At 42.2% G+C, this 19,340-nt stretch overlaps 1 protein-coding gene across 1 annotated transcript in view; it reads left to right on the forward strand.

Annotated features, from left to right (window-relative positions):
• The window catches only part of HIVEP3 (HIVEP zinc finger 3), a 410,518-nt gene that overhangs the window by 322,857 nt on the left and 68,321 nt on the right, over positions 1-19,340 (forward strand). The window lies entirely within an intron of this gene.

Below are 19,340 nucleotides of genomic sequence, written 5' to 3' on the forward strand. Positions count from 1 at the left end.
TGTTGCAAGCCTGGAGGTTTAGCAGAATGGTAATACCAGAGGCAGAGGAGGAGAAGAAAAGATGAGTTTGGTGCTAAGTATATTGAGTTTGAGAGGCCAGCGGGATGCCAAGCCAAGATGCTGGCAGCTGGAAATGCAGGGTTGGGGAGTTCCAGCAACAGGGCTGGTGATCTATGCAGCTGTGGAAGCTGCTGGTGGGATAAGGTGAGAAATGTCGAGAGAGACAAGTAGGGGATTAAGGACCAAAGCCTGAGGAATGAGCACAGGCATCCAGGAAGAAAAGGCTCGGGTGAAAGAGTCAGAGAAGAAGTGCTCAGAGGGCCAGGAGCCGAGTCAGGATGGGCCAGGACAGACAAAGAAAAGAGAGATTTCAACAGTCAGTCACCTGGGTAGCTCAGCTTGGGCCCCTCTTTAGAATAAAACCAGCCAACCTCAGAGAAACTGTGCCATAGGTAAATAAAAATGTCAATCCAAATGAAACTAAAATCACGAGTTTCTGTTTGCTTGGGATTTGTGCTCCCGGCCAGCGGAGCTGCAGGTATGGGCGAGCGAATGAATCCTGGGCCCGCCTGTCCTACCTGTCAGGACAAGCCCTGCCCTTCGGGCTCTGCCCGGTTCTGGTTGGCATGTTTCCTGGGGATCCCTTTGTTGCTTGGAGCCTTCACCTTTCCTCTCCTATGCCTAACTGTTCCCCTTCCCTTCCACTTCCCTCTTTATTCATTCGACAGATATTTCTTTTGGGGAATAGAGCTCTGTGCAGAGGATCTTAGCTGAGGCCCCCAACCCCAGTGGGGCTTACCACTCACCCACTGGAGAGCTTCAAGAAACAGAAAGATTCCTGGGCTTGCAGATTCAAGTTGCCTAAAAGCAGGGAGGAGCCAGTTGTGCCTGGGCCCTCACTGCCCCGTCTGGGCAGCCTCTGTGAATGAGCCATTCTTGGCCAGCTCTGCCTGGGCCGGGTTGGGGAAGCACTGAGGCCCGGATGTCTGGGTGTTTCCCCCATAAGTCCTTGTAAATATAGCACCTGGGCAGTCTCCCAGCTGGCCTCCCGGGAGCCTTCAGAGTCTCTCATTTCGCTGATCCTGCATGTGCCCCTAAACTCATCCCCTCCCCCAACTCCTAACTCGCGCACACACACACTCACACACACTATGCCACAATGACACCAGGACCTCCATCACTGTTATCCACCCTAACAGGGGTATATTATCCTTAAAACCCACCCTGTCTGGACAGAAGTTGCCACGTACTGTTTAAGAGTCATGAAGTCGTTAAGACACACAAGGAGTTGGACATGACTGAGAGACTGAACAAGAACAACAACAACAACCATTTAAGGTGACAAAACACACAAATGCCTGCCTCTTGCAGGGGGAAAATAGACAAATATGTTCTCACCTTATCACACACTGTTTTATGCAATATTAAAGATACAAATCTATTATCTATAAAAGAAGTATGAAGATATTATCGTTTACTTATATGAAGTGTGTGGTGACAGTGACAAGATGGCATCAGGAAACGAATCAGGTGGTCAGGATGGGCCTGCCTGAGAAGTGGCATCTGAGCAAAGACCTGGGCATGGACAGATGAGCCTGGCAGGCTACAGTCCCTGGGGTTCCAAAGGAGTTGGACATGACTTAGTGACTAAACAACAAACAATAGTGAAGGGGTGAGGGAGTGAGCCCTGGGGCATCTGGGGAACAGTGTTCTGGGCAGAGGTGGGAACCTGCCAGCTGGGAACAGCAAGGAGGCCAGTGTGACTGGAGGGCTCGGGGTGGGGGAAGAGGAGGAACAGAGGCTGGAGAGATGATGGCACAGGGTGAACGTGTGCAGATAATTGAGAAGCTACTGGAGTTCCAAGCCCTGGAGTGGCCTGGTCTGCTGAATGTTGTAGAAAGGCCACCTGGCTATGTGTGAAGACCACACTGCCGGGGTAGCATGGCAAGCTGGTGCTATCGTCAAGAGGTGATAGTGTGGCCAGGGTGGCAGGCTTGGAAAGTGGTTGGATTCTGCATGCAGTCTGAAGGCAGAGCTGACGTGTTCCACCAACAGATGGGAGATGTAGTGTGAGAAAAGGAGATTAGGCAGGAGAGCCCTGCTGGTGCTCACATTAGCTCATGCTGCTCTCAGGCTTGTCAACTTCTCTAAGCCTGTTTCCTCATCTGGAAAATGGGCCATTGGATCAATGACTTCCAGGTCTCTTCTGGCTTGAAAACTCACAGCTTCAGCTTAACTAGGGTGATCAGGGAAGGCTTTGAGAATGTGAGGTGGGACTTGTGCTTTAAAAGGAGGGCTTAAACCAGACACAACTGACCGAGAAAGAGAAAGGAGAGGGGAGTTCCAGGCAGACGAAATGGCCGGAGCACAGACTAGTGGGCGTGGTCATGAGGCCAGAGAGTGGTGCTGGGGCCCAGGACCACGTGAGGAGGATGCCAGGGCTACAGGTATGGGCACACTATGCCCTCTGGAATAAACCAGCAGGTTCAGGGCCTGAGCATTTTCTGCAAACACTGAGGCCCTCAATTTTGAGCCTGTTCAGATGGATACACTCAGGCAGGAAGCAACAAGGCTTGGCTGCTGTCCGGGGAGAGTTCACCTCCTGGCCCGGCATTGCATAACTGCAGAGTCTGCTGAGCGCAAGGAGACTCTTCTGTGTGGCAGCCAGAGTGGCAAGCCTGGTGGCTCCGGGCTCTGGCACCGACCCGCAGCGGAACAAACAGCCTCCCTTCCCAGATAATGGCCCTCATTGAGCATTGTGTCCATGGCCAGCACCCAGCGCAGGGCAACTCAGCCTGGGTAAGTTTCCTCTCTTGGCTGCTTAGCAAAATATTTACACTACGCCTTTCTAGTAAGATGGTTCCTAGGAACCAGCAGGCAGACAAGCTAGAGAAAAGTGCCCCCCAGTGACCTTGCTACTGGCTCAGAGAGATGCTTTTGCACACCCAGTGTGTGAACCTGGGTTGGTCATTGCCCTCCAGGGCTCTTTCATAAAATAAGGTATTGAGCTGAAAGATATGTGAAGTTCTATCTGGCTCCAAAATTATTGACATTTTCTCTAAGCGAAGAATAAGTCCATTTTCTCATTGGGTGGGGGTAGAATTGGTCTGTCCTTTAATGTTTCACAAAGGGCCTCTTTCTCGGGAAGGCATGTGTGTGATTTGGGGGAAATGAAATAAGAACTCTGAACCCCTACTGACTTGGATCTCTCCTCCTGCGCTGTTTGCACCAGTGAAAATGTTGCCCCTCTGTGTGTGTGTGGTTTTCAGTGGGGAGGAGGTCATCCTAGAGGATGCTGCACTTTAAGAGGTATCTGGACTAGCCATAGGGGACAACCAACCATGTGATCAGACAGACACTTGGGAAAACTGGGAAAGAGGATTGTCGTCAACCATACCAGGGGTCATCTTGGAAAAGAGGGGTCAGAGGTGTGAGGTGGGCACAGAACATTATATTAGCAGAGAGAAGGCACATTTGCTATAAGGCTGCTGCTGCTGCGAAGTCACTTCATTCACGTCCGACTCTCTGCAACCTCATGGACCGCAGCCCACCAAGCTCCTGCGTCCATGGGATTCTCCAGGCAAGAATACTGGAGTGGGTTGCCATTTGGTACTGGATTTATTCATGTATCAATATTTAACAAATATATTTAATTTTTAAAAAATATTTCAAACAACAACAAAGCACACAATAATAGGAGAAACAGCAGTAAACCCATCATCCCACTTAAAAAGACTTCAACAAACACAGCAGAAGGTACTGCATATCTCTTTGCAATTGCAGACCCTTCCCTGCCCAAACCCCCTAGAGGAGACGATCATCCAGACCTTGGTGTTACATCTCAGGGTTGTTCCCTGAGCACTTACTATGTGCCCAGCAGACTTCACCCTGGGGAACCAAACAGACACCACGATTCCCACCCTCACAGGGCTTGCTGTGGAGTTGGGTGAGACCCCGGTCCCTCTTATAGAGGCCTTCAGTGAGCATCAGTCTTTGGTTATGTAAATAGTCACCTGTCCATCTGGGGCAATGACAAAGGCAAGGCTGGAAGAAGTCCTGACAACTGCTGTCACCAGCCTTGTGATCAAGGACAACTCTTCTGCTCCCTGGGCCCCTGCATGTCTGTCTGTCACACAGGGGCTCATAATAGGATTACACTCTTGGGTCCTTCTAGCGCTATGATTATGGGATGTGATGGGGGAGCCTAAACCACATCTGTCTGGGGACTGGCTCCATCACTCTGGCAGGCAGAGTGGGTAATGGGCAGCTTTGCTTTTCATGAAAGGGTTACACCCCAGTGCATTGGGAGTGTAAAGCGGGGAGGGGCTCTTGTGCAGGACACAAATCATTAGTAGACCATGAGGTGGTTTTAGGGAAGCACAGGTGGAATCCTTATTTTTAAAAAAATTTTATTGGAGTGCAGTAGATTTACAGTGTGATGCTAGTTTCTCAGTTCAGTTCAGTTCAGTCGCTCAGTCGTGTCCGACCCTTTGCGACCCGATGGACTGCAGCACACCAGGCTTCCCTGTCCATCACCAACTCCTGGAGCTTGCTCAAACTCATGTCCATTGAGTCAGTGATGCCATCCAACCATCTCATCCTCTGCCGTCCCCTTCTCCTCCTGCCTTCAATCTTTCCCAGCATCAGGGTCTTTTCCAATGAGTCAGTTCTTTGTGTCAGGTGGCCAAAGTACTGGAGTTTCAGCTTTAGCATCATTGCTTCCAATGAATATTCAGGACTTATTTCCTTTAGGATTGACTGGTTTGATCTCCTTGCAGTCCAAGGGACTCTCAAGAGTCTTCTCCATCACCACAGTTCAAAAGCATCAATTGTTCAGCACTCAGCTTTCTCTATAGTCCATCCATACATGACTACTGGAAAAACCATAGCTTTGACTAGATGGTCCTTTGTCGGCAAAGTAATGTCTCTGCTTTTTAATATGCTGTCTAGGTTGGTCATAGCTTTTCTTCCAAGGAGCAAGCGTCTTTTAATTTCATGGCTGTAGTCACCATCTGCAATGATTTTGGAGCCCAAGAAAATAAAGTCTCTCACTGTTTCCACTGTTTCCCCATCTATTTGCTGTGATGTGACTGGATGCCATGATCTTAGTTTTTTGAATATTGAATTTTAAGCCAACTTTTTCACTCTCCTCTTTCACTTTCAAGAGGCTCTTCAGTTCCTCTTCACTTTCTGCCATAAGGGTGGTGTATGAAATAGTATGAACAGTATACTGAACAGTATGAAAAGGTAAAAAGATATGACACTGAAAGATGAACTCCCGGGTCGGTAGATGCCCAGTATGCTACTGGAGAAGAGTGGAGAAATAGCTCCAGAAGGAATGAAGAGATGGAGCCAAAGCAAAAACAACACCCAGTTGTGGATATGACTGGTGATGGAAGTAAAGTCCAATGCTATAAAGAGCAATATTGCATAGGAACCTGGAATGTTAGGTCCATGAATCAAGGTAAATTAGAAGTGGTCAAATAGGAGATGGTAAGAGTGAACATCGACATTTTAGGAATCAGTGAACTAAAAGGGACTGGAATGGGTGAATTTAATGCAGATGACCATTATATCTACTACTGAGGGCAAGAATCTCTTCAAAGAAATTGAGTAGCCCTCATGGTCAACAAAAGAGTCCAAAATGCAGTGCTTGGGTGCAATCTCAAAAATGACAGAATGATCTCTGTTCATTTCCAAGGCAAACCATTCAATATCACAGTAATCCAAGTCTATGCCCCAACCACTAATGCTGAAGAAGCTGAAGTTGAACAGTTCTATGAAGACCTACAAGACCTTCTAGAACTAACAACCAAAAAAGATGTTCTTTTCATCATAGGGGACTGGAATGCAAAAGTAGGAAGTCAAGAGATACCTGAAGTAACAGGCAAATTTGGCCTTGGAGTACAAAATGAAGCAGGGCAAAGGCTAACAGAGTTTTGCCAAGAGAATGCACTGGTCATAGCAAACACTCTCTTTCAACAACACAAGAGAAGACTCTACACTTGGACATCACCAGATGGTCAATACCAAAATCAGATTGATTCTATTCTTTGCAGCTGAAGATGGAGAAGCTCTATATAGTCAGTTTCTGTTCATTTCTGGTATACAGCAAAGTGAATCAGTTATACATATACATATATCCACCTTTATTTTTTTTATTCTTTTCCTATGTGGGTTATTGCAGAATATTGAGTGGAATTCCCTGTGCTATACAGCAGGTCCTTATTAGTTATATATTTTATATATAGTAGTATGTATATATCAATCCCAATCTTCCAATGTATCCCTCTCCACCATCCTTTGGTAACCATAATTTTATTTTCTACATCTGTGCCTCTACTTCTGTTTTGTAAAATAAGTTCATTTGTACCCTTTTTTTCAGATTCCACATATAAGAAATATGTTATTTTTCTTTCTATGTCTGATTACTTCACTCAGTGTGACAATCTCTAGGTCCATCCATGTTGCTGCAAATGGCATTATTTTGTTCTTGTTATTACTAATATCCCATTGTGTGTATATATATGTGTGTATATATATATATATGTATGTGTATATATGTATATATATTTGGACATATATATATATATATATATATATATATCCCACATTTTCCTTATCCACTCCTCTGTTGATGGACATCTAGGTTGCTTCCATGTCCTGGCTATTGTAAATAATGCTTCAGTGAACACGGGGGTACATGTATCTTTTTGAATTATGGTTTTCTCCAAGTATATACCCAGGAGTGGGATTGCTAGGTCACATGGTAGTTGTATTTTAAATTTTTTAAGAAGCCTTTGTGCTGTTCTCCATAGTGGCTATACCAGTTGACATTCCCACCAACAGTGTAGGAGTGTTTCATTTTCTCCATGCCCTCTCCAGCATTTCTTGTCTGTAGAATTTTTGATGGTGGCCATTCTGACTGGTGTGAGGTGATACCTCATTCCAGTTTTGATTTGTATTTCTCTAATAATTAGTGATGTTGAGCATCTTTTCGTGTGATTTTTATTCATCTGTATGTCTTCTTTGGACAAACTTCTATTTAGATCTTCTGTCCATTTTTTTGATTGGGTTATTTGATTTTTGGATATTGAACTGCATGAGCTGTTTTTATATCTTGGAGATTAATCTCTTTTTGATTGCTTCTTTTGCCAATACCTTCTCCCATTCTGAGGGTTGTCTGTTTTGTTTATGGTTTCCTTTGCTGTGCAAAACTTTTAAGCTTCGTTAATCCCATTTGTCTGTTTTTGTTTTTATTTCCATTATTCTAGGAAGTGGATCAAAAAAGATCTTGCTGTGATTTATGTCAAAGGGTATTCTTCCTAAATAGATCTTTATTTTTGTTCATGGTGTTAGAGAGTATTCTAATTTCATTCTTTTATGTGTATTAATAGCTTTCCAGTTTTCCCAACACCTCTTATTGAAGAGGCTGTCTTTTCTTCATTTGTCATAGATTAGGTGACCACAGGTGTGTGGGTTTATCTCTATCTATCTTGTTCCATTGATCTGTATTTCTGGTTTTGTGCCAGTAACATACTGTTTTGATTATGGTAGCTTTTGTACCAGCAACATACTGTTTTGATTACTGTAGCTTTGTGCCAATAACATACTGTTTTGATTACTGTAGCTTTGTAATATAGTTCAAACTCAGGGAGCCTGATTCCTCCAGCTCTGTTTTTTCTTTCTCAGGATTGTTGTGGCTATCCGGGGTCTTTTGTGTTTCCATATAAATTGTAAAAATTTTTGTTCTAATACTGGGAAAAATGTAACTGGTAATTTGATAAAGATTGCATTGAATCTGTAGATTGCTTTGGGCAGTATAGTCATTTTGATTCTTGCAATATTGATTCTTCCAATACAAGAACATGATATATCTTTCCATCTGTTTGTGTTGTCTTTGATTTCTTTCATCAGAGTCTTATAGTTTTCTGTGTATGGGTCTTTTGCCTCCTTAGGTAGGTTTATCTATTCCTAGGTATTTTATTCTTTTCGATATAATAGTTATTAAGATTTTTTTCTTAATTTCTCTTTCTGATCTCATTGTCAGTGTGTAGTAATGCCAGGAATTTCTATGTATTAATTTTGTATCCTGAGTTTACCAAATTCATTAATGAGCTCTAGCAGTTTTCTGGTAGCATTCTTAGGATTTTCTATGTATAGTATCATGTCATCTGTAAACAGTGACAGTTTTACTTCTTTTTCAATTTAGATTCCTTGTATTTCTTTTTCTTTTCTGATTGCCGTGGCCTGACTCCCAAAACTCTGTTGGATAATAGTGGTGAGAGGACACATCCTTATCTTGTTCCTGATCTTAGAGGAAGTGCTTCTAGTTTTTTACCATTGAGAATGATGTTTCCTGACATGTGTTGAGTATAGCCTGTATTGTGTTGAGGTGGGTTGCCTCTATGCCCAGTTTCTGGGGAGTTTTTATCATTAATGGGTGTGGAATTTTGTCAGAAGCTTTTTCTGCATCTATTGAGATGATCATACAGTCTTATACAATCTCCCAAGACTGAACCAGGAAGAAATAGAAAGTATGAACAGACCAATAATAAGTAATGAAACTGAAACTATGATTAAAAAATCTTTCCAAGAAAAATCTTTCAACAAACAAAAGTCCAGGTCCAGATGGCTTCACAGGCAAATTCTATCCAACATTTAGAGAAGAGCGAATATCTACTCTTCTCAAACTCTTCCAAAAAAGTTCAGAGGAAGAACACTCTCAAGCTTATCCTATGAGGCCACCACCCTGAAACCAAAACCAAACAAAGATATCACAGAAAAAGAAATTGCACTGATGAACACAGATGCAAAAATCCTCAACAAGATACTAGCAAACAGAATCCACCAGCATATTAGACAAATCATACACCACGAAATCCCTTATTTTTAAGAATAACTTCTTACTATTATTAAAACAGTTCAATAAAAACCTAGAGTTGGCAGTTACACCTATGATCCCTATTGCTATGATGAGGCTGTGTTTTAACAAGTCAGATTCAAGTCAATATAAATTAAAGTTTTATATAAATAACAGTACAGATGGTATGTGTTTCTGGTGAAATGTGGCACAATGGACACCAAATGGCACAGAATTTCCCAAACAAGAGCTAATGATGTAAAGGGTGGGGCCCACCTGGCATCTTTAGAGGCCAGCAGAGCCAGCCCGGAGCTGGCGCGTCACAGCCCAAGAAGTATTAGAGGAATGACTCCATGAATGGCTCCCTATTTGAAACAACACGAGAGAAATTGCCTTCAGATCTTAATGCCAAGAAGGGAGGCGCTTTTTCTGAGAAACTGCTGTGCTTATCGTCAGGACCCTGGGAAGGTACGACTCACTGTGTTGTCCTTACTTCTTTTACTGCCTGGAAGCCCTTCCCTGACCTGGGGCCCAAACAGAGCCAGCATGTGGGGCTCCTAAGTTTCTCATCTGTGTTCTTCACCCCCTTCTGCTCTAGACCTTATGTATTCCATTTTCCCTTAGTCCATGTGTCGATTTTAACTTAAGCTCCAGTTTTGTTTATGTAAACTACCTCAGGTCCTCTGTGGAATAAAGCAAGTTAAAGTTGGGGGCAAGTTAAAATTGAATGAAACAACTAATTAATAAATTAATCAATTCCTGTACAAGCTGCTTAAGACCAAAGCACTGTTGGCTCTACCTAGCCTGTTGGGATTTCCTGCCAGGAGGTGCTGCTTCCCAGCTATGCCTGGGTTACACAAAGACGGTGGCCACTGCTAGTCCTGCACCCCTAGATCTGAACCAGCCAAGCCCTGGGGAGTCACACCTTAAGGAGTTAAGCTTTGAAGCCACCTCAGAAGTGAGGCTCTCCTTCCAGACTCAGGGCTGGACATCCCTCTCTCCCCACTAGAGAATGGAGTTTGCGGGCAACTGTTCCCTTAGGCATCTCTGAGTACACTGCAGGGCTCTGAGCCCTCTGTGTAACTGGCTCTTTCCCACTGGTTCTGCTGCTGACCCCAGACTGTGCAGGCTGTGACACCATCTCCTGTCTGACTCCCACACTTCTCGTCCCCATAGATCTGCTGCCAGGCCCCATGCTGTGCTGATGGCCCACAGTGCCCCCTCCAAACTGCATAATCTCCCTGGCATTATGGCCTCAGAACCTCTGGGGGCCAGTGTGCTCTGAGAAGCACCATGGACTACTAATATTTTTAAAGCAATTAGCTAAAAGCATTATGCTGGTGAAAGAAGCCAGACACAAACGACCACATATTGTATGGTTCCATTTATATGAAACAGAAAGTAGATAAATTAGTGGTTGCCAGGGAGTGGAGTGGAGGGGAATGTGGATTGACTGTTAAGGGGGTATGAGGTTTCTTTTTGGAATGGTGAAAATGCTCTGAAATTACACAATGATGGTTGCACAATCTCGTGCATATACTAAAAACCACTTAATCGTACATGTTAAAGGGTGAAATTTACTGTATGTGAATTATACTAGACATCATCTGATAGAGTAGGTTCCAAAAAGCAAGTTCCAAATAGAGCATGTTCGTGACAGAGACACTCAAAGTTTAGAAAATTCTATTTATTAATAGATTGATACGTTCTCTGGGCTTCCCAGGCACTGCTAGTGATAAAGAACCCCCCTGCCAATGCAGGAGATATAAGAGACATGGGTTCTATCCCTGGGCTGTGAAGACCCCTGGAGGAGGGCATGGCAACCCACTCCAATATTCTTACCTGGAGAATGCCATGGACAGATGGGCCTGACTATATTCTCTAGTCCACCCTAACCCTAACCCTTTTCCAGAAAGGAATCAAAGTGACTTCTGTAAACTATCCATTAGCTAAGATTTTTCATGATTAAAACTTCATTCATTCTTTCGTTCTTTCACTTATGAACACCCATAAGTGTCTACAATTGGGCAGGCACAGAGAACATCAAGGGGATTAAAACACAGCTCTGCTCTCTAAAATCTATAGCTGGGGATATGACATGTGAAACTATCAGTACAGTGAGGGATACAAACTGTCTTGTGAGGGACAGTGAGGGAAACTTTCTTGAGCCCAGCACGTAGTAAGCAATCAAGAATTGGCAGCGGTATTTGCCATAGGAGAAGGGAGCTAGGTGTGACCTGGGCAGGGAGACAGGGGGATGATCCTGTTTGGGAAAAAGAAATCACTCACTTGGGCCAAAACTTATTATGAAACCCATTTGGAGAGGTTTGTGGCACGTTAGAAGGACTTGGAGTTCTTGGGAAGGAAATGGGGAGTCCCTGCAGGCCAGTGAGCTGGGCTCTGTCTTGCCTGGACCCCTAGGAGGTGACTCAGCAGTCAGAGGTCCTGGCTGACCTCCACCACTCCCTCCCCAGGGCATCCCTGTAGTTCCCCCTTCCAGGCACCCCAGAGCCTCTCGGCCTTAGTCCTGGAAGGGGACACACTGTAAATCCTGCCAGACTCAAGGGAACAACAAACAGAAGCTGACCTATTTCTGCATGACAAACAAGAAATGCCACTGGGTCTCCTGAAGTTCTGGGTGAAGGAAAAAGGGACCAGGATGCCAGACTCTCAAGGTCCCACCTTTGCCCATCTTCTCAAGGCATAAAGAGGAAGGGAGGGAGTGGGGCTGGCATCATAGGGCTCTGGAGGGAAGCACTTGGGAAGGTGATTCTAGGCCCTCATGAATTAATTTTTCACATCAACACACTGCTCCTGGTCCCTGAGTTCAGAACACCAGCTCTTTGTCAGAGCTAGGGGGATGGGATAGGAATATGGGACTGAGTCAGATCCTGGGTGCATATCACGGAGCAAGGTACCCTCGAGAAGCATTGGTCTGAAAATGAGAGGCCTGGGCTCTGGATCCTGCCTGGTTAACTTTCCAGCCCGGTGGTGTCACTGAACTGACTGACTGACTGAACACATACACTATCTTCACAACACAGTTCTTCATTTATAAATCTATATCTCAGGTGGTTCGGTGGTAAAGAATCTTTCTGCCTATGCAGGAGACACAGGAGACAGGGGTTTGATCTCTGGATCAGGAAGATCCCCTGGAGGAGGAAATGGCAGCCCACCCCTGGAGGAGGAGATTCTTGCCTGGAGAATTCCATGGTCAGAGGATCCTGGAGGTCTACAGTCCATAGGGTTGCAAAAAGTCAGACACAATTGAGCAACTAAGCATGGACAACCAAGGTCACCAAGCATTAGAAGAAAACCAAGAAGAAAATGGAAAAAAGACAAAAAGGAGAGCTCACTCCAAGGGAAACAGAGACTTCAAATGTAAGAGAACCCTAAAATAAATTATCATTGGTATCTCATCTCATTTAATAGAAAGGAATCAGTTGCTATGAAGATGGAGCAATCAGAAAAAAAGAAATAATTATCGAAAATTTAAAATATGACTTCTACAAAAACACAGTGGGTGAACTGACTCAATATAGACGAACGTACTATACAATCCATGACTTCTCCAGGCCAGAATACTGAAGTAGATAGCCTTTCCCTTCTCCAGGAAATCTTCCCAACCCAGGATTGAACCCAGGTCTCCCACATTGCAGGCGGATTCTTTACCAGCTAAGCCACAAGGGAAGCCCATATAGAGGAATACCAAATTGATAATCTAGAAGTTCCAACTAGGGAAATATCCCAGAATGTAGAGCAAAACATCAAGGAGAAAAAGTTGGTGGATGGATCCAGAATGTTCAGTATCCACTAAATAGGAAATCTGGAAACAAAGATGACAGACAATGACAGAGGGAGAAGGATGTTACAAAGATGTAACAAAAGAAAATTTCCCTGGGTTGGAGAAATATGCACAGGTTTTTAAAATGGAAAAATCACATTGAATTCAGGACAAGAATCAGTGAAAAAGAACATTTAGACATTCAATATTTTTGACATTTCGGAACATCAAGGATGAAAAAACAAAAAGCTTCCAGAGAGAATCAAAACTTACATCAGAGTTTTTCATCAATAAAAAAAAAAAATATGCCCAAGGAGAGTCTACCAGTGCTTTCAAAATTCGGGAGGACAATGATTTTGAACTAAGAATCCTGTCTCCTCAAACTCTGAAAGCAAAATAAAGACTTTTTATGTGTAAGTGTTCAGAAAGTTTATCACTCAGTCATCCGTATTTCTGAAAGGAAAAAAGCTGGAGTTATTTCTGTCAATCAAAAAAGCAATCCAAAAAGATGATGATGTGATTTCAAGAAGTGAAGGAAGGCATATATTACTGAGTAGGAGGATTGCTTGGTTCTTAAGTTGTGGAAGACTTTTCTTCTTATGACAAAGTCTTAGTCATGTGGAATTACATTTCCTTCTCTGGGGACTGTTCATACTAAGTGGTTCCTCAGAAAATAATCTCTTTGCAATTATATTGTTTATTAGCTTCAATTTTTAGAATTAACCTATTTTTGATGTTGTTGTTCAGTCATTTAGTCATATCTGACTCTTTGCCCCACAGACTGCAGCATGCCAGGTTTTGCTGTCCTTCACCATCTCCCAGAGTTCACGCAAACCCATGTCCATTGAGTCGGTGATGCCATCCAACCATCTCATCCTCTGTCGTCCCCTTCTTCTCCTGCCTTCAATCTTTCCCAGCATCAGGGTCTTTTCCTGTGAGTCAGCTCTTCTCATCAGGTGGCCAAAGCATTGGAGCTTCAGCTTCAACATCAGTTCTTCCAATGAATATTCAGGGAAGGACTATAGGAATTAACCTATAGACTAGACTTAATCATAATATAGAAGAGAATGTAAATGTTATGAAACTTGACAATGTAAGAATAATAAATTTTAAACTAACAGAAATTTAAAGGTGGACAGAAGACAGCAGGTAGAAAGGAGGGATTATACACAAATTTCTTCATTGTTCATAGAAATGAATAGATACTGTCAAAAGTTGACAGACCAGGAAATAGCAATTTAAGTATATTATTGGAAGATGTTAAAGGCAACTGCTAAAACAACCTAAAATATATAATTATCAAAAATGGCGAGATGGTATGGAAGGAAGTTGGCGGAGAGGGTAAATTATAAAAAAAAAATCATCCCTCAGCATTCACAGCAGAATCAGTACTGTTAACTGAGTGAAGATGTTTTCTAATTCTGGGACCTAGAAGATATTGAACTTCAGGGAAGTTAATAATCTTAGAAGAAATGGGCTGTACAACCGCACCAGGGCTGTATCTCATCACTACTTGTTGCAATGCAAACATGCCACGCCTGCTACCCCAGGCATCAGATGTGCTGTGCCTGTGGGAAGGCTCATTCATTCACTCATTCACTCAGCAAGTGTTTATAAGGAGCTCGTTTAAATAAACAAATCTGAAGACAGACTTGATTCATGTCCTCAGCTTCCTCTCCCACCACTAACGATGCTGTTCACCCCCAACCATCTAACCACACTGAGCTACCTTCTCACACACTCAAGGTTCCCCCCTCATCGTCCTGCCTTTGCTCACACTAGTCCCCTTTTCTGCTTGGTGAAATCTCCTGCGTCCTTCAGAGCCCAGTGTACCTCCTCTAAAGATTCCCTGCAGTGAGTCCTTCCTCCCCATCCCCAGCCCATACTCAGAACCTCTTTCTATCACAACGCCTACCATACCTTATAATCTATTTTTGTTTGTGTCTCTCTTTTCATGGGTTTTGTATTTGTCAAGTGCAAAAGTCCATGTCTTTTTTTAAATTGAGGCATAACGTATATAATTATGAACACATATCACAAAGTTACAACTCAAATAGATTTTACATATATTTTTATTGTTCAATTGCTAAGCCATGTCTGACTCTTTGCGACCCCATGGACTGCAGCATGCCAGGCTTCCCTGTCCTTCACTATCTCCTGGAGCTTGCTCAAACTCATGTCCATTGAGTTGGTGATGCCATCCAACCATCTCATCCTCTGTCATCCCCTTCTCCTCCTGCTTTCAACCTTTCCCAGCATCAGCATCTTTTCCAGTGAGTAGGTTCTTTGCATCAGGTGGCCAAAGTATTGGAGCTTCAGCTTCAGCATCAGTCCTTCCAATGAATATTCAGGGTTGATTTCCTTTAGGATTGACTGATTGGATCTCCTTGCAGTCCAAGGGTCTCTCAAGAGTCTTCTCCAATACCACAGTTAAAAAACATCAATTCTTCAGCTCTCAGCTTTCTTTGTGGTCCAACTCTCACATCCATACATGACTGCTGGAAAAACCATAGCTATGGACCTTTGCTGAAAAAGGTCCTACTCATGTAATATATATATATATATATATATAACCAAATCAGGATGTAGAATGTTTCTATCACTGCAAAAGCTCCTATGTGTCTCTTCCTTGTCAATACTTACCTGCCCCACCAGAACTAATCAGTATTCTGATTTCTAGTACAATAAAATTAATTTTGCCAGTTCTTTAGTTAAATGGAATCATACAGTATATAGTTTATTGTACCTGAACTCCTTTGCTTATTATTTTATCTGTGAGAGCCATTTTTGTCTGTAGCAGTACTTCCTTCTTTTTAATTACTGTGTGATAATCCTTGTGTAAATATACCTCAATTTAGTTATCTACTCTGTTTGTTGTTGGCATTGGGTGGGTTCCAGTTTTTTGCTACTTCATAACGTAGAGCTACTATGAGCATTCTTGTGTTTTTTAGCAGATATATATATACCTTTCTGTAGGAAATATTCTTAGGAGTGGAATTTTTAGGTCATGGGGTAGGTGTGTGTTTGCCATTGAAGATTTTGCCATTCAATTGTCCAGATGGCTGCATCTACTTACCTTCCCACCAACAATGTACAGGAAGAGGTCCATTTTCTCCACATTCTTCCCAACATTTGGTGTCATTTTGTTTCCTGTTAGTCATTCTGGTGAATGTGTGGTGGACTTGATATATATTTCCCTAATGAGTAATGGTGTTAATCACCTTTTCATATGCTTGTTGCCCATTTAGATAACCTCTTTGTAAATTACCTGTTGAGGAGCTAGCCTGGTGGTCCAGTGGTTAAGACTTTGCCTTGCAGTGCAGGGAGTGTGCAGTGTAGGTCCCTGGTCAGGAAGCTAAGGTCCGACATGCCTCATGCCCCGCCCCCCAAAAAAGAAAACATAAAACAGAAGCAATATTGTAAAATACTCAATAAAGGCATTTTTTTAAAATGTGGCCCACATAAAAAAATCTTTAAAAAAAGAAAGTGCGTGTTGAAATCTTTTGCCATTTAAAAAAATTTTGGTAAAATACTCATAACATAAAATTTACCATCTTACCCTTTTTAGCTTCCCTTGTGGCACAGCTGGTAAAGAATATGCCTGCAATGTGGGAGACCTGGGTTCGATCCCTGGGTTGGGAAGAGCCCCTGGAGAAGGGAATGGCTACCGACTTCAGTATTCTGGCCTAGAGAATTCCATGGACTGTATAGTGCATGGGGTCTCAAAGAGCCGGACATGACTGAGTGACTTTCACTCAACCCTTTTTAAGCTCAGTAGTATTAAGTATTTTTGCATGGTTGTGCAATATCAGCGAATCTCGAGAACTCTTTTCATCTTGCAAAATTGAAGCTCTATACTCATTAAACAACAAATCTGCATTGCCCTTTCTCTGCCAACCACTGATAACCACCATTCTTTCTGTCTCTACAAATTTGACTCTTCTAGGTACTGGTATAAGTGGAATTGTTTACTATTTGTCTTTTTGTGACTGATTTATTTCACTTAGCATAATGTCCTCAGGATTCATGCATATTGTAGCGTGGGTCAAAATTTCTTTCCCTGGTAAGACTGGATAATAGTCTATGCATGTATATACCACATTTTGCTTATCCATTCATTCATCAGTGGACACTTGGATTATTTCTACCTTTGAGTTACTGTGAATAGCCCAAAGGTGTACAAGTATCTTTCTGAAAATCTATTTTGTAGTATGTATCTAGAAGTGGAATTGCTGGGTAATACGGTAATTGTATTTAAAAAAACATTTTTGAGAGACCACCAGACTGCTTTCTGTAGAGGCCGCACCATTTTGGATTCCCATCAACAATGCATAAGGATTCCAGTTTCTCTATATCCTTGCCTTACTTATTATTTTCTGAGTTTCTTTTCAAATTTATAGTAACCGTTCTAATGTGTGTGAAGTGTTATTTCATAATTTTGATTTGCATTTCCCTAATGATTAGTGATGCTAAGCATCTTTTCATGTGCTTCTTGACCATTAGTTTATCTTCTTTGGAGGAATTTAAGTTTTTGCTCATTTTTTAATTTGGTAGTTTGTTTTTTTTTCCTTGAATTGTAGGAGTTCTTTATATATTCTGGATATAACCCCTTATCACATAAATGATTTGCAAATACTTTCTTCCATTCTGTAGACTGCCTTATCACTCTGGATTATGTCCTTTAGTACGTAAAAGTTTTAAATTTTGATGAAATCCAGTTTATTTTCACATTGGTTGCCTGTGCTTTAGTCTCATAGCCAAGAAATTGTTGGTAAATTCAATGTCGTGAAGATTTTCCCCTATGTTTTCTTCTAAGAGTTGTGTCATTTAGCTCTTATATTTGAGGTTAACTTTGGCCATTTTTAATTGGGTTGTGTACCTTCTTAAAATTAATTTTTAGGATTTTTTTTTTATTCTGGATGAGTCCTTTGTTGAATGTGTATTGCAAATATCTTGTCTTTTCACTCTGTTATCCTTATCTTCTGTTGAGTAGACATTTCTCATTTTAATAAAGCCCAGTTTACCGATCCTTTCTTTTATGATTATGTGAATTTGTTTTTTGTGGACTGTGTAAGAAATCTTTGCTGGCCTCAAGTTCATGAAGATATGTTTTTGTGTTTTCTTCTACAAACGTTATTTTTTAATCTTTTGTATTCAGCCAATCATCTTTTTCACATTAATTTTTGTGTATGATATAGCCAAGGTTTATTCTTTTCTGTATAGATCCAATTGCATCAGCACCATTTATTGAAAAGACTAACATTTCCCTCAGCAGATGCAGTCATACCTTAGCTATAAATCAGGTAACTGTGTGTATTGGGGTCTGTCTTCTTACTCTGTTGTTTCCATTGATTTCCTTGTTGTTGTTCTCTCTCTTGTGTTGATGCCACACTATCTTGGTTACTGTAGTTTTATATGGATAGGAAGGTCTACAATTTATGTCTGTTTTCATATTACTGGCCTGGCATTGAGAAGGTCCATGTAATACTTGAGTAATGAATAAATGAGTTTCAAAGCAATCATTATAACTGCTTTATCATTACTAGTACAGTATGGCCATCTTGCCACGTAGGCAGGAATGGTGGAGGCCATAGGTAGTCCCTATTTTATCATTGTCCACTTTGGAATACCCTGTGTATGTCACCCAGTCTCTCTGGCCTTTTGTCCTTATAGAATTTATTCTATAATGTGTATTATGTATGTTGTAATGTGTTCTGTATATTACCCTTTAGAGTGAACCAAAGGACCTTAACTACCTAGGAAGCTTGTAGGCAGGTGTTCCTTTTGTACCATGGACATTTGTGTAGAAACAAGAGGGTGTCAAAGGAACAGCTAGACCTGCTGGACACCGATGAGAGAGAGGTCACTGGGACAAACATGGAGTGGAGGTGTTTCTTAGGCAGCATCCATGAGCGACTGGCAGAATGTGAATGGCTGGAAGACAAGTCTGCCTGACTGTGCCCAGCTTTTATTTCAGGCTCTTTCACCCATAAGTACTTCCTAGACCATTTAAGATAAGCAGGTCGAGTTAAGTTCAGAAGCTCACCAAGTTCTCACAGGTGTCCAGGAGGCTCTTTTAATCCTTACTGGAACAAGGAGGTTATAAATAAATAACAAGATAAGTGGGTGGATATATAACTAGACTTTTAACAGTAGATATCTTCATAGATTAATTAACTATAATCATCTAGATTTCACTGGGCCCTTGTTGAGTTCAGGCTACAGTTCCTGACCTTAGTTCATTTTCAGTCTCAGTGGGAACAAGAGTTAAACACAGTAGATACTTTTTTTTAAGTGAAAAGGGAGAAAAAAGCCCTTCTTAAGGCTAGACCACAGGATGGGAGGGACTCGCTAGGAACAGTGTGTGGTGACCTGAAGTGTTAGGAGTGATTCAATCTTGAGTCCTGTCCGCAAGGCTGGCATGGCCCCAGCTGCCTTGAAGTTCTCCATGGCAGAGGTCACTGATGGCCCAGGCTCAGGTTCCAGTTCTGCCATTACCAGCTTTGTGATTCTGTGCCTCAGTTTCCTCATCTGTAAAATGGAGATGATAATGATCCCTGCCTGGTAAGAGTTACTGTGTAAAACACTAAGAATGGCCCTGACACATATTAAGAGTTCAGTTGTTTGGTTCAGATACAAGGCATTTGTTAGGACCATTTTTGCGTTACTTATCACAACCACAAATAATCAGCG

This window comes from Giraffa tippelskirchi, chromosome 5 (assembly GCF_054371585.1).
Source record: "Giraffa tippelskirchi isolate mGirTip1 chromosome 5, T2T-mGirTip1v1.2.pri, whole genome shotgun sequence".
NCBI lineage: Eukaryota > Metazoa > Chordata > Mammalia > Artiodactyla > Giraffidae > Giraffa > Giraffa tippelskirchi.